At 46.4% G+C, this 21,458-nt stretch overlaps 1 protein-coding gene across 1 annotated transcript in view; it reads right to left on the minus strand.

Moving 5' to 3' along the window:
- The window catches only part of XPNPEP1 (X-prolyl aminopeptidase 1), a 139,379-nt gene extending 125,017 nt beyond the window's left edge, over nt 1-14,362 (minus strand). Inside the window, exon 1 of the mRNA XM_029610346.1 lies at nt 13,927-14,362. The gene's annotated coding sequence lies outside the window, so the exon portion shown is untranslated. The remainder of the gene's footprint in view (nt 1-13,926) is intronic.
- Nucleotides 14,363-21,458: the final 7,096 nt, after the last annotated feature.

A 21,458-nucleotide genomic window follows, 5' to 3' on the forward strand; every position in this document is an offset into this window, starting at 1 on the left:
CTCCCAAATCCTTAATGAGCTGCTCTAACTCTTTCCCGAAGAGTAATGATCCTTTAAAAGGAAAAGAACCCAAGCAAGATTTGGAAGTTGCGTCAGCTGCCCAATGACGAAGCCAAATAAGTCTCCTTGCAGAAACTGCAGAAGCCATAGAACGAGACGAAGTACGTAATAGGTCATATAATGCATCAGCAGTGTATGCTACTGCTGATTCTAAACGATTGGCTTGCTCAAGTTCTGCTGACGGCAAATCCTGAGAGGTAAGTAATTGTTGGACCCACCGAAGTGTCGCCCTCTGCATTAAACTACTGCACACCGCCGCCCGCACACCTAAAGCGGATACCTCAAAGATACGCTTAAGAAGAACCTCAAGTTTTCTATCCTGAAAATCCTTTAGAGCAGTGCCTCCAGTTACTGGAATTGTGGTGTGCTTAGCAATAGCAGAAACTGCAGAATCAACCTGAGGGACCTTTAGCAAGTCCAAAAATTCTTGTGGAAGTGGATAAAGTTTATCCATAGCTGTAGTAACCTTAAGACCAGCTTCTAGGAAATCCCATTCTCGAATAAGCAACTAGAAAAGTTTAGGATGAAAAGGAAAAGATTTAGGCGGAGCCCTAATAAGAGGATCTAACTCCTCTTTGTGAAACAATCGCAATACTTGGGGATCATCACCTTCCACCAGCGCTGCTTCCATAACCTCCTCATCAATAGTATCAGCTAATGATCCCAGAAGTGGGTCTTGTAAGTCAGGATCCTGACCCATATTAATTAAATGTGACAGATTCCTCTGCATGCTTAGGAATCTTAGCAGAGGGTGGCTGATTACCTTCTGTATCTGCTGTAGCCTCCAAATATGCCTTATGCATAAGCAAAATAAATTGTGAAGAAAATGGCTGCTTTAATACCCCCCCCCCCTCCCGGGGGTAAAGAAGGTTGAAAATTATCATTTTCGTTCAAACTAGAGTGTTCTGGCTAAAATAGGAGGTGATAAACATTCAATGTGCTCCCCTCCGTCCGACCGCGAGCCAACGCGATCGTCGTTTAAATTCAAAATAGCCGCCGCTGCCCCGTTTTCTGCCAGTAAGAGTCAGCTCTGATGGCCCTTCGCCGCCAGAAACGCAGCGAAAGCACAGACTGTCTCTGGAGAGCCGTGCTGCCGGCTCTCCACAGGCAGAACAGCGGTAACCGCGTGGCATAACAAAAAAAAATTAATAAGCAGCTCTGGAAAAAAAAAACCTGAAATAAATTTTGCTTGTGTCCTTCCCAATATTGAAATTTGCCTTGAACTTAACAGTTTGTTTTTTGTTTTTTTAAACTGCTATACAGTTAATGGAGCTTTCTCTTCAGGGGAATGAAACCTCCCTGGAAATCAACAAAAAATCTCTAAGCTCCCTTCAGAGGCATATAAACTTCTCTGGCACTGAAAGGGGGAGAGACCGGCCCACCGGTAAATCCCCTCTTTGCCCGGGAATAATAAAAGTCTTCCGGGTGTCAAGGCCAATGGACACAGCTTCAAATTAATTCTAAATTCTTTTTTTTTTTTTTTTTTTTTTTTTTTTTTTTAAACATAAGAAGATCTAGTCAAAGGTCAGCCAGGAACAAAAACTCCCTTCACTACAAATAAAGGTAAATTTACTCAGCTGACCATAGTAACAGGAAGGACCGCAGGGGATGTCTTCCTTCACCTGCTGGAGTCAGAGGAATACTGGAGGATCGCAGGAGGCTCCCTGGGATATGGGAGGTGCTTAGAACTTTGGCCTCTGACTCCATCTGCTGGAAGGGAGACATAACCCTACTGTCTGGACTGATCCTGGTACATACAGGGAATGAACTATACATATCTGGGAACCTATTTACAGGCAGCAGTCAGGCTGCTTTCCAAGCCACCAACTCATATGGGAAGGCCACCAATGTGCAAGTCAAAGCAGCCATCCTTGAGAGAGCAGGGTTTATCCCAGAGGCCTGCTGGCAACAATTTTGACAGGGAATCCTCCAACCTGGCGAAAGCTCTCGTAGCTTTTTCTACAGGTTTAAGAACGATGGTTGGAAGTGGCTATAACCAGAAGCAAAAAACGGAGTCAAAGTAGCCAAAGCAGTTCTACTAGAACAATTCCTTGATAGGCTTGACTGGCTTATGAGGCAATGGGTGTGCCAGCTCCCAAACCTTACCCTAGAAGTTGCTGATACCTTTTACCAGGCCCAGACAATGCCTGCATCCTCGCAACTCCTGGAGAAGCCACTCGCCGAGAGTATGGAATACCAAAATTCTAAGGGCAGAGCCCCGCAGCCAATCTGAGACCCATTTTCCCCTCAGCCACAAACCTCAAAACGCACCAATTTTCAACTGTGGGGAGAGAGACCATTTTGCCCAGGATTGCCTCTGCAGGGAAGACGAGGCCATGAAAGTTAACTTTATCACTACACATTTCTGCAGTTTTGTGGACATTACCAACTTGGAGTCCTCAGTTTTTGTGATTCCCAAAGAACTAGAGGGCTGTCAAACCCAGGCACTGCCGACCCTAGGAGCATGAAGATGCTCATTCAAAGAGAACAAGTTATAGCAAATACAAATTGATTACAAGAGGATTGTGACTTTCACGTGTATCCACGGGGACCAATGGCAGCATTCACTCAGCCAAGTCCGACTGGAGATCCTGGTGAGTCAGATCAGGATAGAAGTTGGAGTTCTTCCCTGTTTCCCAAACCGAGTGGTGATAGGGCAAGACTACCCAGACTCTGGAGCTGGCTTTAAGTCTGGTTCCCCTAATCCCGACAATGGTGAACTGGCATTTACAGAGATCTTCCCCTTAGATAATCTAGACCTTTTCAGGTACTGTATATTAGTGAAAGGAAGAAGACTCAGGGTAGTATAGTAAAAATGAAAGGAGACAAGAAGCAATGTGTGGAGAAAGATGATGAAATAGCAGAAATATTAAACAAATACTTCAGTTCGCTGTTCACTAAAGAATACCCTGGAGGAAGACCATTGCTGGTTGACAAGAACATGGATGGGAGTGGGGTAGACACAATGCAGTTTACAAAAAAGAGAATGTATGGGAGGAGCTAGGAAAACAAAATAGACAAGGCCATGGGGCCAAATGGGGTACTCGGAGATGTGCCGCTGTCCTCTGAAAGACCTGTTCAATAAATCCCTGGAAATGGGAGTGGTGCCGCAAGATTGAAGAAGAGCGGTTATGGTCCTGCTTCACAAGGGTAGTAGCAGAGAGGAGGCGGGAAACTACAGACCAGTTAGGCTCAACCTTGGTGGTGAGAAAATTAATGGAGGCTCTGCTGAAGGAAAGGAAAGTGAACTGTCTTCAATCAAATGGGTTCCTGAACCCAAAGCAACATGAATTCACCAGGGAAAGGTCCTGTCAGACAAATCTGATTGACTATTTTTGATTGAGCAACTAGAGAATTGGATCAAGGAAGAGTACTTAGTGTGACTTTCTTGGATTTCAGCAAAGCATGTGATACAGTCCTGCATAGGAGGCTCATGAATAAAATGATACCCTTGGATGTGTAATGGAGTGGATTACAAATTGGTTGACTGACAGGAGACAATATGTAATGGTAAATGGAACCCACTCTGATGAGAGAACCGTGCTAAGTGGAGTATCTCAAGGATCGGTTTTGGGACCAGTTCAGTTCAATGTCTTTGTTAGCGACACTGCAGAGGGGTTAGAAGGAAACGTTTGCCTTTTTGCAAATGGCACTAAGTTATGCAACAGAGCAGACATCTGAAAGAGTAGAGAGAATGAAAAGTGAGTTTCGAAAACTTAAAGAGTGATCGAAGATTTGGCAGCTGCCATTCAATGACAAAGTGCAGAGTTATGCACTTAGCGTGCAGTAATCAAAAAAAGCTCTATGTGATGGGGGGAGAGGGGAGCGAAAGACTATTGTGCATGGACCAGGAGAGGGTCCTTGGGTTGATTGTGTCTGGAGATCTGAAGGCAGAAAAGCTATGAGACAAGGCAGTAACTAAAGCCAGAAAGATGTTGGGCTGTAAAGAGCGAGGAATAGCCAGCAGGAAAAGAAAGGTGATAACGCCCTTCTACTGGTCCTTGACGAGGTCTCACCTGGAGTATTATGTTCAATTCTGGAGACTGTATCTCAAAAAGAATAGGGACAGGATGGAAACAGACCAGAGGAAGGCGACCAAAATTGTGTGGGGTCTGTTTCAGAAGACCTATAAGGAGAGGTTGAAGGATCTAAATATGTATACCCTGGAGGAGAGGAGAGGAGATGCAAAGGAGACTTTCAGATACTTGACAGGTATTACTGATGCACAAACTTCCAGTCTTTTCCATTTAGGAGTCAGGATACGAAACTCCACGAGGGACAACTCAGAACCAATATTAGGAAATATTTCTTTATGGAGAGGAGACTAAATTAATTCATATAGGTATGAGACAAACATTGTGGGTCCCTAAAGGCTTGAGGTTGGAAATGAAGAAGGGGGTGATGTAAACATTTCTGCATGGGGGTAACATGCACAAAATGTCAGTTACTACCATAAGCAAATTACTGGGCAGACTGAATAGCTCATTTAGTCTATGTTACTATATGTATATGTTACAGATTCTAAGATACCTAAGTGCCAAGGCAATGATGACAGGAAAAATACTACTATTCTAACTGAGAAGCGGTCGTGAAGGGAGGTTCAGAGTCAGAGGAAGATCATTATTCCAGGCCTGATATCACAATAGTTCCCCCCTGATTGATGGAGGGGAGGGAAGTGCAGAACCCCAGAGATTGTAAGCAAGGCCAAAGGGAGGATGATTCCTTTAAATTTGCACAAGGGAAGTCGAGAAATTTAATCCCCCTTATTTTATAATGAAAAGGGACTTACTGTACCGTGTGAGAAAGGGAATTTTAGAGAGTGAAGTGGTAGAATAGCTCCTGATTTCCTAAGCGGACTAAAGGAATGAGCATACTAAAAGGTCACAGACTTCCAACTCGTTCACCTCAACCAAACAGGGAAGGATCCACCAGGACCCAAACACCCCTGGGAGAAAAGGCTCACACCCAAAAAAGAAAAAATTCACCGCACCTCAGAACTGCAGGTTTATGCACAGCCACCATCTGCTGGAGACAGAGAAATACTGAGGAACTGCAGGTGACATCAGGGATTATGAAGCAATGCCAGTGAAACTTTCTCTGTCTCCATCTGCTGGCAGAGATGAATAAACCCAGGAGTCTGGACTGATCTGGATACGTACAGGGAAAGGGAATTTTAGAGAGTGAAGTGGTAGAATAGCTCCTGGTTTCCCAAGCTTATTGCCAGTAGGTCTTAATAATTAGCCCAGGGCCACCTCCTAGAGAGCCACCTTGGGGAAGAAAATAAATAAGAAAAAATCTTGACCCAATATTATTAGTCTGGACTGAACTAACAGGTTCAGCTCTTTTGTCAGTCTTTCCCCACCCGTCAACTAACCAAACTTGCAGGGATACTCCTTTGGTGCCAATGCCCATTATTGAGACTCCTTTTTAAAGAGTGACCATGGACCTAGTAAGTCCTCTGGAAAGGTCTATCTGAGGGAATCCATAATATATCGGGCATGGTAGTGTGTCCATCAGTGCTCGCGCATGTTCCCAGCCCATCGATAGATGGCGCAGGTGGCTCCCTGGCTGCCTTGGAGACTCCAACACGCCAGAAGTACGAAGGACAGTGGCCATCGTGGGACAGGCAGAATACAGCAGAAGAGACCCTGGCATGCCACGAACAGAGTGCGTCCCACGGCACTCGCTTCATTCGCGGCAAGGATGAAGGCCCGGCGCGCCGTTCGCAGCAAAAAGGGAAGGCCCCCGTGTGTTGCAATCGGCGTGCAGCACACGGCGTGTGCCGTGGGAGGCACTCCGTTCGCGGCATGCCGGGGTCTCCGCTGCTATTTTCTGCTCAAGGCAAAAATGGAAGGCCCACATGTGCTGCGAACAGCGCGCCGGGCCTTCATCTTCGCCGCGAACGGCGCAGGTCCCGCGGCATGCTGGTGAGAGAGAATGTGTGTCGGGGAGGGTGAGAGAGAGCATGGGGGGGATGCCGGTGAGAGAGAATGTGTGTGTGAGAGAGAGGGGGTGACAGAGAGCATGGTTGCTGAGAGGGGGTGGGGAGAGTGTGAAAGAAAGCATGGGAGGTAAGAGAGGGTGGGGGTGGATGCTTGAGTATGGATTTCAGAGAGAGGGAGCCTATATGAGGGGAGGGGGATGCCGGTGAGAGAGAATGTGTGTGTGAGAGAGGAGAGGGGGTGTGGGGGAGTGCGCGAGACAGCTTGGTTGGTAAGAGGGGGAGCGCGCGGGATGCCTGAGTGTGGGTTTCAGAGAGGGAGCCTACATGAGGAGATGAGTGTGTGTGCCAGAGAGTGAGGGAGCGTGTGTGTATGTGGAAGGGACACTCTTACAGTGAATTTCTAGGGAAATTCTGCTCAAAACAAGAGCAGATGTGCCAATAAAAAGGCTCGCCGCCCGGGCATAGAACGGGGACAGTTGCTAGTACGTATATATCGTTGTGCTCCTCAATCATACCATGAGATACCAGAGGCCGTACCCTTGCGAAGCGTGAAGAGCCAAATGGTGGTAACTGCCTTAATGGAAGTTTTTTCCTGGCTTGGCCTAAGAAAATACTAACTGACCAGGGAACTCCATTTATTTCCAAGATAATGAAACAACTCTGCATGCTGCTCAGAATAAAACTCTACGGACCTCAGTTTATCATTCTCAAACTGATGGCCTCGAATGTTTCAACAAAACCCAAAAGATATTAAAGAAATTTATTACTGAAGATGGTAAGAACTGGGATTTACTCTTATCCTATTTGTGATTCGTGAGGTATCCAAGGGCTCGACAGGGTTTTCCCCTTTTGAGTTACTGTATGGAAGACGACCAAAGGGGATCCTTGACGTACCTCAGAAGACTTGGCAAAAGAAGCCAACTTCCAGAAAGAACCTGGTGGATTACGTTATACGTTCGCAGGAATGGCTGTGAAAAGCTGGAGAGGCTGAGCACTTATGCCTAGAGAAGATCCAAGCTACCCAAGCCCGAGAGTACAACCACTCCACCATATGATGAGTATTTCAGCTGGATGACTAGGTCCTTATCCTTCTCCTGTCTTCTGAGATCAAACGCTTATCTCATTGGCAAGCCCCTATAAAGTAATAGAGAAAACAGACTACAAAGTAGCCCAACCGGATTAACTAAAGAAGACTCAGATTTTCCATATAAACTTCCTCAAGAAGTGGGTTACATCAATAGGTGGGCTTGTCCAGAAAGAAGAGTTTGGCCCAGTGGCCTTCCCTACGATAGAGCCAGTTCATTTATTTATTTTATTTATTTAAGGCTTTTATATACCGAATTTCTTGATACAGGTCAAATCAACTCGGTTTACATCGAACTAAGCAATTAACAGAAACAACAAGAGACAAATTTGAGGAAGCATAAAGTTACATTGTAACACAGGGCACGTAAACTGGGGAAAAGAAATAAAGAGGGGAGAACAAAGATAAATTACTATATACAAATGAAGATGTAGGAGGGGGGCAGAGGATCTAGCCTCGTTGAGACATATTTGTATGCTTTAGAGTTAGTTCATTTACAGAGGCGATGAGAATATTCATATTCCTTCCGTGGATCAAATCTCCACTGTACAGAAAGCAGACTTTGAACAGTTAGTGAACCAAAATTAGGATGTCTTTTTGAAACTACCAGGAGAGATCCACCTTGCACAGCACGAAATTTCTACACCTCCTGGAGTCACAATCCGGTAGTTGCCATTCCAGATTCCTGAGGCTAGGCGCCATGTGATTGAGGCTGAAGTAAAGGAAATGCTAGGAGTAATAGAGGAAACTAACAGTGACTGATCCTTGCCTACTAGTGCCAAAGCCATATAGGAGCATCCGGTTTTGCAGAGACTTATGAAAGGTCAATAAACTCGACACTTACCCAATGCCACAAATAGAAGAACTCATTGAACATCTGGGATCGGCTCAGTTCATTTCCACGATAAACTTTACAAAAGGATATTGGCACGTTCCCTTTACCCCAGCTATGAAAAAAAGAGACAGTGTTCTCTATGCCTAACAGTCTCTTCCAGCTCACCATCCTGCCTTTTGGACTACAAGGGACTCCAGTGATGTTCCAGCCCTTGGTTCACCATTTGTTACAACCAACACCAAGGCTATGTGGCCACCTACCTTAATGACATTATGATGATTAGCCTAAGTGGAGGACACACCTAAGCCAACTTCAGGGGGTATTAACAAGTTTACGAAAAGCAGGATTAACAGCAAACCCCAAAAATTGCCTGCTGGGGGGAAAGAAGTTCAATACCTCAGCTACTCCCTGGGGAAGGGGAAGGTCCATCCTCAGACCTGAAATATCAAGGCGATCAGTTAGGTGCCAGTTCCATGAACAATAACGAAGGTGAGGGCCTTCTTAGGCCTTATCAGGTATTGTAAAAGATTCAAAGCCAACTTCTCAGAGAAAACCGAACTTCTCACACAGCTCCTGCAGAAAAAAAAAGCCCAAGAGAAGGTCCAGTGGGGCACAGATGCCTTCCCGGATTCTGATAAATTCTGAAAAGTTCGAACTTTGCCAAATCCTTTACACTGCAGACTGCTCCTAAGCCTCAGGAGGTCAGTTTAGGGGTAGTCTTACCCCAAGAAAAAGATGGCCAAGAACATCCAGTCGTGTTCATCAGTCGAAAATTAATGTCCCATGAAAGGCGATACTCAACGATTGAAAAGGAAGCTCTAGCAAACAGGCCTTGGATGCTTTTCTATATTACCTACCAGTTTGGCAGTTCACAGTCATGACAGATTAACAACCTCTCATCTAGATGAAGTGGAACAAGGAATCCAATGCTAGAGTCAAAATGTGGTTCCTGGCCCTCCAACCTTTCAATTAAATGGTCCAGCATACAGCAAAGAAAGAAAATGTCAATGTGAACTTCCTGTCTATAGATGTATCCCTAGTACAGGCAGGCGCTCACCCTGGCAAGAATGAGCTGAGGGAGCGGATATGTGAGGGGGTGTATAGAAAGCTTCCGATGAATACCTTAAAGGACTGGCCACAGATATCTGTCCCAGTCCTCCTTAAGAAACAGCCTAGCAAGGGATTCTGGTCTGAGAGAGGTACCTTTCACCCGGGGGTAATAAATCAAGGCCCAGAAGTTTAGAAAGGCCCCAGGGTGAAGTCAGAAGTCCAGCTTATGTAAAAATCATGTATGGTTAATTGCTTCCTGGACTGCTGATATAAGCAGTATTTTTTTCTTGGTGGGGGGGGGGAGGGTGTAAATAAACAGAACTGGCTGGAGCTCCACCTCTTTGTCCTCCAGCCATCTCCCAAACTGTGACTGCTCCCAAACTACTTCATCCCCATTTTTCATTCAGATCTGTAGTTTACTGTTGAAGAGATAACAGTATTTAAAGGTTTTAAATGTTTCTGCTGCATAACTGCATCTATCGATATGCATGCAAGGAAATCGGGGAAGGGAAAGGGCAGTGCTGAGTCGATCACTATTAAAGCTTGATGCAGGGATCATATATGGATTCAGGTAAACCACAAACACATGAAAATACCCTAAGACAGGACTTAAGGTCACTGTTTTCCCAAAATTTGGAGCACTGCTGAAATAAAAGATGCCCAGCATTTACTCCAAATAAAAGCAGAGTTAGGACTAAGGCAGAAGGAGGAAGCTAAGACCTAAACCACAGTTAAAATGATATTTTGAAGATTCTAGCTTGCGCTGCTCCATATCATTTCCTCTTGTTTACATCAGTCTGCTTATGATCACGGTTAAAGTTAGCTGTGAAATTTACACAGCTGATAGAGAGGACCAAAGAGTAGACTTCTCTAGAGGGCCAATGTAATAAAAACTACTAAAATCAGAGCAAAACTTTAGCATGAATTTTGGCGAAACCCAAAGCCCTGTGAATGCAGTAAACTAATGCTATGGAATTGCAGTATGAATTAAAAAAAAAATCTAAACAAAAAGCATACTGAACAGAGAAAGTGTGCTTTTTTTTTTTTTTTTAAACTCATGGGATATTTACGACACTGAACAGCAAATCTAAACTAAAGCAAGAGGGGACAGGAGCCTGGTGATCCCAGGCAGTCAAGTCAGGCAAGGAACTATTTTCATTTCTAAGCTTCCACTTCCTCCACAGCTAATAGTCCAAGACTTCTTTAACATAGAAATGATCAATAAAGCAATCAAACTCACACACACACCTACACACACACATAGGGTGTCAGGCCTGGGCCCAGGCCAATCAGCACAGAGATGAGTAAAGAGCAGGAAAAATTAAGGCAGAGCAAATGAAAAGGTTCATAAGGGAAACATGTCCAGGTTTTTAAAAATCCTTTGAAAGACCCTGCGAAGGCTGAGATCTCTGACCCTCTGAACCTTTCCAGCTATAGTAAACAGTGTCAAAAATAATAACTAGATGGCAGAACTTTAGGACAGCACGGGACTAAGCTGAGCTGTTGGCACATTTTGCTCCTCTCAGTCTCAGCCTGACCATTGTGCTGCCGGCGAACAGCTGTCAGGTGCAGCTGGGAAGAGCAGCAGAACTGCAAATCCACGGACCAGAGAGGGATCCAGGCACACAACCAGCTGCTGTTCAGCACCTCACCAGGTCCAGCTTCTGCTCCAATCCCAGAGTCTGGCATGGAAAAGCTGCTGGAAGCAGCTCTAGGCGTTCATTTAGAGTCTCGTCCAAGCCAGGGACTCTATCTCTGCTGGCAGCAGTCAAACAGATAGACTGACTTCTGGGTAAACGGGGACCTTTGCTGGCTGAAGAAACCATCCAGATAATAACAGCGAGGAAAAATGGCTGTCAGGTTTGTGTTTATTTTACACATTCACTGAAAATCTAGAAGTGTTTCCAAAAACGGAATGGGAGTCATAATGCATATCTTTTATAATGAAACTGGATGTATAAATACTTTGGGACGTTTAATTCTACCTCTGGTCCAGGAGTTAAAATTTCCCATGGTAAAATGATGAGCACAAAGTAGCCCCACCTTTATCGTGCTTCCCTGCACTGTAGGGTAATAATTAATAAGCTCATTACCCTGCAATTTGCATATAGACTTGCTAATCCTTAGGCAGGTAAAAGCATCAGCAATGATTGTGGAAATTGCACTGAGATGGCAGTGTATATATTTAATTTATGATGTGTTTTCTAATTTTAAATTTGAATGTTTTCATATAGTAGATAGTGCAGTCAAGAAATTGTTTAAAATAAACAAAACCAACCAATGTTTTAGCATTTATTTTTCCATGCTAAAACTCCTTACATACTGAGGTTATTTTAGCTTAGAAAAATGATAGGTTCTATAGCATATGGCATCAGCCCACAGATGTACTAATAGTCAGGGTAGAGTTTTTGCTTTGTTAGATACAAATTGCTGTGATGAGTGGCGTCGGTATGAGCCTTTAGTGCTGTGGTATAGTTGACATAACCTCAAGGGTGATCCTACAAAGCTAACAGCTGGCTAAATCACCCTGAAGCAGGACAGACTGGAGCTTTGCCTATACTAGCCATCTCCCCTGCAGGTTGAGCTCTTGGAGTCTGGTGTCCGGCAGGGCTTAGGTGGGTCCCTAAGGTGGTAGGATGAGCAAGGGTCCAACAGCATGCTGGGGTCAGGACAGGCAGCAGACAGGAGGATACCGGGATCAGGCCAAGGATCAGTATTGTGTGTATTTGGTTTTTGTTTAAGGAAATATATGTTATATTGTTTCTCAGCTTTTGTTTCAATCTTTAGGAGTATGAAGTAACAAAACCCCTGAAGGCAGCAGTATTTGCCAAAACATGTTCCGTGTTGGGTTGGCTTCTAAGCAGTTTTGAAGCGGAGTTTTGAGCGCAAATGAAGCTAAGTATTTAGTGATTTGTTTTTTGGTTAGGCTATTATATGAGCTCCTTTTTGTATCTATTTTTGTTGTTTGATTTTATAGTAAACATTTTTTGTATTTTGGTGAGAATTTAGGTATAAATAAAAATAAGGTTTTTTTGTAAATTATAGTCCTTGGAGGAACGACGGTATATGATTTAAACTTGTGGTGTAAGAAATACTGATATTACCTGAGGTCCATTGCGGGCGAGAGACAGCAGATTACACCAGGCTTTCTCATACCGTCTCGTCCTATTCTAGACATTTAAAATAAGTTTTACATTATTTGTTATATACACGTTTTGGATATATTTGGTTTTCCCTCTCCTGTTGTTTTTCCCGTGTTATTTTGGGGAGGTGTTGCTTGGTGTTGTGAATAATTTGTAATAATGTCAACAAGGTCGGTGTATGGAATTTTGCTGATGGTACCCGCAGCAGGCGCCACCATCTCTGGCTCCTGCACAGGAGGAGCTGATATGGGGACTGTGAACATGCACTGGTTCAGTCTCAAGCATGTAGAGAGGGATGAAATGATAGTGAGGCTGCCATTGCTATCACTGATGGGCAGCAATGGGAACTGGGGCCATCCAGCTGCAGAGGGAGCAAGGAGAAAAAGTAGCAGTGGTAGAGGCCTGCAGAGGCACTTTGGCCATCTCCGACAGCTTATTGCCTTAGGTAGCACCTGCTCTGACTACACAAGAAAAAATACTTACATATTTTTTTAATTGCCATATTGTACTCACATGGGGTCGATTTTAAAAGGACCGTGCGCCCATCCATGGGCACGTGATTCCCAGCACGCACACATGGACGTGGCTATAACAGCCGCGCATTGTAAAATACGATATCTACACGCGCATGCATGGCAGATTTTAACATCTGTGCATGCAGATGTGAGCAGATGACCTCCTCTGCGTGCAGGGGGAAAATTTTTTGAAGCCCACGCATGGCAACAGGCCTAGGGCTTCCCCAGTTGCCTCCCAGTCCGCTCCAATTAAGGAGCGGACTGGGAGGAAACTTCCCTATACCCCTACCTAACCTTCCTACCCTTTCCCCTCTCCTCTCCGACCCTTAACCTGTTCCTAAGTGCTCTGCACTTGTCCCCCAGCCCGTCCTTTTTTCAGGACCCGGCCCTTCTGCGTGTAATGGGGGGTTATGTTAATAGCCAGGCCCATTCTAAAATGCGCGCAAGACCCAGCCACGCACGTAACGCCTGCTTTTTATGCCCGTGGCCCTTTGAAAATCGACCCAATAGTCTGAAACTTCATGTCTGCAGTCATGCCTGACTCTCCACTGATTCCCTAGATATCACCTCCAGTTTAGAAATGACTTCCAAATTTCAGAAAGATTAGGATGACTTTCTTTAAGTTGCGTCTGTGCCCCATAATAATTGAATCAAAGCCTCAAGGGAGTGTTTAGAAGGATTAATTCAATTCTTTGCAAGAAGCCAGGGGGAGGCAACTCCAGTTCTGAAATACCACAAACAGGTCCGGTTTTCAAAATGTAATAGGCTACAAAGAGCAGATATCAGCAATGAATGTGCATAAGATATATTTACATACAATGGAGGCAATGCAGGCAAACACACTCCATACATGTTTACTGTGGCTATCCTGAAATCAGAGCTGTCTGTGGCACTGCAGGACCGGAGTTGAGATAAATCTTTTTGCTGCCACTAAGGAGTGATTTATGAATGGAAGGATACGGGCAGAGTCACCATCAGATCAGCTGGGGCCGACAGCGCCCTCACTTTGTACATCCACGACAAAACTTCTGACCAGCCCATCTGAATTATAGCTGGGACATTACCAGTACAAATGGGAAATACAACAAAAAAAAAAACGGTCCATTTTCTCCACAATTTCTCCAACAGGAATCAATATCTCAAACACATTTTTTTAAGTTGTACTGGAGCGTAACACCATCTATAAATCAGTTAAACGCCGTTTCTTGGCGTTTGGTCCCCTATTTGTCAGTCGCATACACCGACCTTGTCCTACAAGTCGGGCTTACAGTGCTTACGAGTCTGTTTATACTCACGGCGACGGCCGGTCCTTTAAATGAAAGGACGCGATTTAAAACTGCCCCAGCCTCCGCGCTCGCGCGCCCCGGCCGCTCGCCCGCAGTTTCCGTTTTCTCTCTCCGTTCCTAGGCAGAGGGGGTGGGGGGAGGGGCGGGGTGTCCACGGGAGCAGAGCCGGCCAACCCGGAAGCGCCGGCCCCGGTGCACTGCTGAATCGGCTCCGGCGGAGGAGGAGGAGCTCTCGCGGTGTTGCATTCAAGAGAGCCCTCTGAGAGGAGGGCAGAAGAGGCGGTGGTCCTTGGGAGAGAAAAAGGAGCTTAGAGAGATGCGAAGTGAATAAATGACAGTAGCGCCCTCCACCCCCCTTTTCCTCACTCTCCTTCCCCGCTGGTCAGCAGCTGCTCCTCTTCCTTCGGCTGCAGGGGGGCCCGGGCTCCCCCATCAGCCCTCTATTTCTGCGGGGAGGCTCGACCTCTTGACCAGCCCTGCGCTTCATTTTCCTCTGGTGCCACTTTCTCTTAAGGCGGCGGGGCCTGCGCGCCGCCACCACCAGGCCTAAATGTGTCAATCGGCGTGAGGCAAATAACATCTGGGCTGTAAGAGGCTGAATTTCATTCAAAAGAAAATCCAGCTCCTCCCCTTCTGCCCTGTCACTACTGTTGCTCTCCTCTTGCCTGGATCAGCAGCAGTAAAGAAAGTATAAGGGAGATATTGGGGTTGGCGATGAGGTGGAGCTGGGAATAACGGGAATAGTGTGGTAGGGAGGGGATGGCTGAAACATTACGGAGGGATATTGACTAGGGAGCAAAGGGGGAATTATTTTGGTGAGGTGAGGAGGAACGTGTTACATTTCCAGGGAGGCTCACTCACCTCACGTCAGCCTCCACTCCAGCAACCCTCTGTTGCATGCACCGAACTCAGGCAGACTTAAAGGGCCTATGGCAGGAAAAGCTCCGCAGCGCCTCCTGATGATTTCACAGGCTTAGACCTATAAAGGACACTCTCTGCCTAGCCTTGCCAACGCAGCCTGCCTCAGCCCTATCCATCCTCATTTCTCTCCCTCAGACGGATACCTGCTTTGACCCTTGCCCAGACTCTCCATATGCCTGATCGCTGCCTGCCCTTGACTCTTGCCCCAGATTTTCAAGACACTTCCTACCTACAACTATAGCCTGGCCTTGCACCACATCTCTAGTCATCAGCAGAGACTCTTGCCTGAGTCCTGCCAGCTCTGGCACCCAGATGCTCAACCTGAGGGGAATGTGTGCTGGTAAAGATGAAGCTCCAGACCAGTTTCTGCCTTGCCTATGTCTGACTGCTAGCAATGAGAACCTGCAGGGCTCCTCCCTGCAGGTAGAGCCAATCTCATCCCAGTCCAAGTGTCCACAGATACAATAGAACTGAGAAAGGAATCATTTAGGGTTAGCTAGGAAGGAGAAGGGGTGGGAGATGAAAGGGAATCAGGGAAGGGACATGTGTCTGTGTGTAAGAGAAAGGGGAACGGATGGGGGTAGAGGGCAATGTTTGTGTGTGTGACAGAGAAGGAACCAGCCCAGCTGTACTATATATCAGATTGTGTGGGAGGTTAGAGAATGGATGAGGATGCAAGGGTGGAATTGGGCCAGAGCTGGAAAGGGACACCTCCATTCCCCCACCTCAATTTGGATCCTCCCTTCCTTGATCTTGGATTCTATCTCCTATTTCCTACCTCACTCTTTTCTTCCCAATTCACCCACTCCCCAATCCTTGACCTTCCCTCCTCTGATCCCCCTCCAACTGTCTCCTCCCATACTCCCCCCCCCCTTCTCACTCCCAGAATCTCCCTCTCCATTATAGATTCCTGATCCCCCACCTCTTATCTTCCCCATCTTCACTCTCCTCACTCCACCCCTCCCTCTCCTCTCCCCATCCCCAAGATCTCCTCCCTGTGCTAATTCTTGAGATCCTTTTTCCTCACCCAATAAGACAAAAATAAATTATACAGACACAAGCAAGGTTGGAAAGCTACTTTATTTTTATAATGTAATTGTGGCACAGCACGAGCGGTCTGTGGCTGGGTAGAGGACAGATTTCAGTCTGGACTCCAGCTGTCTTTTGTACAACTTTATTATTTACAGTAAAATGAATAACAAAAACTGCTTACCTCAGCACTACTTCTCAAACATACAGCAATAGATCAGTTATCTTTGTAGAAGCTGCCTTCTCTTCTTCCTCCAGGGCCTCTGTCTGCTCTCCACTGAGGCTAAACTATATTCGTCTTCAGAGGAGTTGCCCTGTAGCCAGAATGCCTTGCTGAAGGTGGACCAGGATCAGCAGTGGCATGTGGTGACATTTATACCAGTCTCGCTCCCTCTCACATCCGTGCCCCCCCCCGATCGCCCTACTCCTCTTCCAGGCGCTGCAAATCTCACAGTTCAAGTAGCTGGGGCAGTAAATCTTCCAGGTGCCCGCCAACGTTGTCCCCTGTTGTGGACTTGACTAGAAGCCCTGACGTTGGGCACATTTCACCTTCCAAAAGAGTTTGTGGCGCCAAGAGCAATCTGGGCTCCCTTTCGCAAACTTTGTTACTGTGCTGCACTGGTTCCGCTATGTCCCGCACTGCCGGACAACCAAGGCGCCGAAGCACAGCACCAAACACAAGGTGCCTAAGCCCAATGTCAGGTCCAAGGCGCCAAATCACAGTGCTGGGTCCAAGGCGCAAAACATAGTGCCAAGACCAAGACATCAAAATACACTGCTGACACCAAAATGCCAACACTGAGCACAAATGATGCTAGAAAGCACAGCACTGTTACCAATACACAAAATCACAGCGCCTAGTCTTCTGGAGTACTGAGCACGTCGGTCTTCTTCAAACTTGCTGAACCCATGTTTACAGTGGATCCTGTGCTGGAGACTAGTGCAGTTTTCACTGACTCCCTCATGGCATGGATAACAAACCCTCGCATGCTTTCAAACTCTTCTGCGACTTCTAGCCTAGCCCATTCTCCTCCTACTTCTGCTGCCACTCCAGACCTTCTCAGTCCTCGCACTAAGGTCTGCTGGGCCCATGTTCCTGAAGGACTACACAAGAAATCTCTCTCCTCTGTCGGACAGCATCTTTCCAAACAAACTGGCTGTCTCAGGCAAGGCATTGCTGCAACTTGGGCTTCCTCCATCTTTTCTTCCCCGGCCCCGCTTTCCTTCGTGGGAATCGCTGGACTCATTATAGTCTCCCATCTATTCCGATGTCCTGTCTTCTCCAGAAATTTCTTTGCCTACATCTCTGGATGCCAGTGGGAGCTCCACCCCTGCAGATGATTCCACATACTCTGTTTTCCTCTCTAAGATGTTGAAAACAAAAGGATTTAATTTGCCAGGGAAAGAAGATGCTCCTAAATCTTATAAGAGTGTATTTCGATTTTTTCAGTCACCGAAACGCTACCGGGCTGTTCCAATCCATGATGCCCTTTTGGATCTTCAGCACAAGGTTTGGTCCACCACCTGTTCCAGATCAGCCTTTTCCAGAGTGGTGGACTCCAAGTACAAGATGCAACTTTGCCCTGGACATTCCAAGAGCCAAATTCCTCTGGATTCCATCACTGTCGAGGACCAAACATTCTAGGTCACAGACCTCTGCCCCGCCCGGCAAGAAGCCAAGGTTCCTCAACGTGATGAGCAGGAAGATATTCCAGTCAGCAATGCTTATTTACCATATTGCAGCCCACCAGGTGCAGATGGCCCAATATATGTATAACATTCTGCATAAGTTTGAGGATGTTTCCCATTGTATGTCTTCTGATCTACTTCCCGAGGACCAGCAGCTACTAGCGGCTGCGCGAGATCGCACCAAGCATCTTTCTTTAGGATCTGTACTTGTACTGGTGCTTTTCAATATATTTATAAATGAGCTGGAAAGGAAAACAACGAGTGAGGTAAAAAATTTTGCAGATGATATAAATTTATTCAGAATAGTTAAATCACAAGCAGATTATAATAAATTGCAAGAGGACCTTGCAAGACTGGAAGATTGGATTCCAAATGGCAGATGAAATTTAATGTGGAGAAGTGAAAGGTGATGCATATAGGGAAAAATAACCCTTGTTGTAGTTACACGATGTTAGGTTCCATATTAGGAGCTACCACCCAGGAAAAAGATCTAGGCATCATAGTGGATAACACATTGAAATCATCGGCTCAGTGTGCTGTGACAGTCAAAAAAAGCAAACAGAATGTTAGGAATTATTAGGAAGGGAATGGTTAATAAAACAGAAAATGTCATAATGCCTCTGTATCGCTCCACGGTGAGACCGCACCTTGAATACTGTGTACAATTCTGGTTGCTTCATCTCAAATAAGATATAGTTGCACCAGAGAAGGTACAGAGAAGGGCAACCAAACTGATAAAGGGGATGGAATGGCTCCCCTATGAGGAAAAGCTAAAGAGGTTAGGGCTGTTCAGCTTGGAGAAGAGACAGCTGAGGGGGGATATGATAGAGGACTATAAAATCATGAGAGTTCTAGAACGGGTAAATGTGACTTGGTTATTTACACTTTCGAATAATAGAAAGACTAGGGGGCACTCCATTAAGTTAGCAAGTAGCACATTTAAAACTAATCGGAGAAAATTCTTTTTCACTCAACGCACAATTAAGCTCTGGAATTTGTTGCCAGAGGATGTGGTTAGTGTAGTTAGTGTAGCTGGGTTTAAAAAAGGTTTGGATAAGTTCTTGGAGGAGAAGTCCATTAACTGCTATTAATCAGTTTGACTTACGGAATAACCACTGCTATTACTGGCATTAGTAGCATAGGATCTACTTAATGTTTGGGTACTTGCCGGGTACTTGTAACCTGGATTGGCCACTTTTGGAAACAGGATGCTGGGCTTGAAGGACCCAGTATGGCATCTTCTTATGTTCTTATGTACTCGATCTCCTATGACATTTTCGACTCTGCTTCCCAGGATCTCTGCCACAGGAATTTCCACCAGAATCCTAGCTTGGCTTAAGGCGTCTGGATTGCACAAATACATCCATTAAACTTTGGCTGACTCCTCTTGTTTGGGCAACATCTTTTTCAGTAACAAGGTCAAAGAGGCTGTAATGCACTTAAATGACCAGGTTTCCACCATGAGGTCCCTGTCTGCCCAGTCTTCGTATCTGCCTCGACATCGATCTGCTACTTACTTGTCTGTGTAAACCTTATTAGTCTTCCCTGAGGTGTTATTTCCAGTCATCATATTACCAATATAGACCGTGCAACATTCAGTAGTTCTCTGTGCAGCCTCCTCATTCCCGACAGCACCAGTTGGCGTGACATTATGCCAGAGAGGCCACCACCCAGCACCAGAACCAGCACCAATCGCTTTCACCGTTCTCCGGGTTTTGACAGTTCCCCTCTGCCTCCAAATCTTTACCCAAACTTGCCCATCAGAGGGCGTCTTCAATTTTTTTCGGAGGCATTGACTCATAACAACGGACAGGTGGGTCCTCAGTATCATTTCCAGGGGCTACCTCTTGGACTTTCTCCTCCCGTCTCCACCGTCCCCTCCTCGTCCTCATGCTCTGCCACTGTGCCAGTTTCCCATCCTTTGGTGGGAGCTTCAGAATCTTCTGCTCATGAAGGCTGTGGAGCCAGTTCCACTGGATCAAGCGGGATCTGGGTTCTATTCCTGCTTCTTTCTGATCCCAAAAACAAACGGCGATCTACGATTCATCTTGGATCTTAGGGACCTCAGTTCCTTCCTACTCTGGGAAACCAGGGCAGTCCGATTAGCATTACAGGCTTTCCGCCTTTTCTTGCAAGGGAAGTCTGTCTGAGTTCTCTCCGACAACGCGACGGTGGTGGCTTACATCAATTGCCAAGGAGGAATGAAAAGTCAACCGGTTGCGGGGGAGGCACAACTGTTGATTTGCTGGGCGGAACAGCACCTGGCAAGGATCGCGGCCTCCCACATAGCTGGGGTCGACAATGTTCAGGCTGATTTCCTCAATTGCCACAAACTAGATCCAGGGGAGTGGGAGCTCTCTCCCGAGGCGTTCCAGTTCATTTGTGACAAGTGGTCCATTCCACGGATGGACCTGATGGCAACTTTCTGCAATCCCAAAGCTCCCCGTTTCTTCAGTCAACGCAGAGAGCCGGAAGCCGAAGGAATAGATGCCCTGGTTCTCCCTTGGCCAAGAGACATACTCTTGTACGTGTTTCCGCCGTGGCCTCTCATAGGCAAAGTGCTGCGACGGATAGAGATTCATCCATCGGAGGTGATCCTAGTAGCCCTGGAGTGGCCGAGGCGTCCATGGTTCTCAGACCTGGTCAACTTGGTAGTGGAGGGCCCTCTGAGGTTTCGCGACCTTCCCAATCTTCTACGCCAGGGACCTGTATGTATGGACGAGGCGGATCACTTTTGTCTCGCGGCATGGCTTTTGAGAGGCAACGTCTAAAGAGCAAAGGATATGTGGATGCTGTGGTCACTACCCTTTTACTGTCATGGAAGCCCTCTACTTCCCTAGCTTATGCTAGAGTGTGGGGGATTTTTGAGTCTTGGTGTGTTGTATCACGAAGTGCACCCATTTCGGGCTTTGGTGCCAGATATCGTGTCCTTTTTGCAGGCCAGCTTGTCTAAGGGCTTATCAAGCAACTCCTTAAGGGTGCAGGTGTCAGCCCTAGGTTGTTTTTGGGGTAAGGTTCAGGGACTACCACTAGCGGCCCATCCGGATGTGGCGTGTTTTTTCCGAGGGGTGAAACATTTGCGCCCGCTGGTACGGAATCCATGTCCTTCTTGGAGCCTTAACTTGGTTCTCCAGGCATTATGTGTGGAGCCGTTTGAGCCTCTGAAGAGGGCAACTTTGAAAGTCCTTATGCTAAAGACGGTTTTCCTTGTGGCTGTTTCATCGGCTCGCCATGTGTCGGAGCTTCAGACATTATCTTGCAGGGAGCCCTTTTTGAGAATTACGGAGGCGGGGGTCTCGTTGAGGACAGTTCCCTCCTTTCTCCCTAAGGTTGTCTCGTCGTTTCATGTCAACCAGTCGGTGGAGCTCCCTTCTTTTTCAGATCTATCCGTTCCGATCCTAAGTCTAGAGTCTTGAGAAAGCTGGATGTGCGTCACGTCCTATTGCGCTATTTGGAGACTAGTAATTCCTTTTGTGTTCCGGACCATCTGTTCGTGCTCTGGAGTGGTTCTAAAAAGGGACATAAAGTGTCTAGAGTGACAATCACTCTCTGTTAAAAGAGGCTATTAGCTCAGCGTGCTTATTACAGAGTCATCCGAGTCCAGTGGGTATACGAGCACATTCTACCTGTTCGCAAGCAGCTTCATGGGCGGAATGCCAACTGGTGTCGCCGCAAGAGATTTGTAGGGCAGCTACTTGGAAATCTTTGCACACCTTTGCTAGATTTTATCATTTGGATGTCCAGGCCCCAGACTCTGGGGGTTTTCGGCACCAGTGTGATTCGATCAGCCCTCTCGGGGTCCCACCCAGTTTAGATGAGCTCTGGTATATCCCAGGAGTCTGGACTGATCCTGGTACGTACAGGGAAAGGAAAATTGGTTCTTACCTGCTAATTTTCATTCC

The sequence above is a fragment of the Rhinatrema bivittatum genome, chromosome 7 (genome assembly GCF_901001135.1).
Source record: "Rhinatrema bivittatum chromosome 7, aRhiBiv1.1, whole genome shotgun sequence".
Lineage (NCBI taxonomy): Eukaryota > Metazoa > Chordata > Amphibia > Gymnophiona > Rhinatrematidae > Rhinatrema > Rhinatrema bivittatum.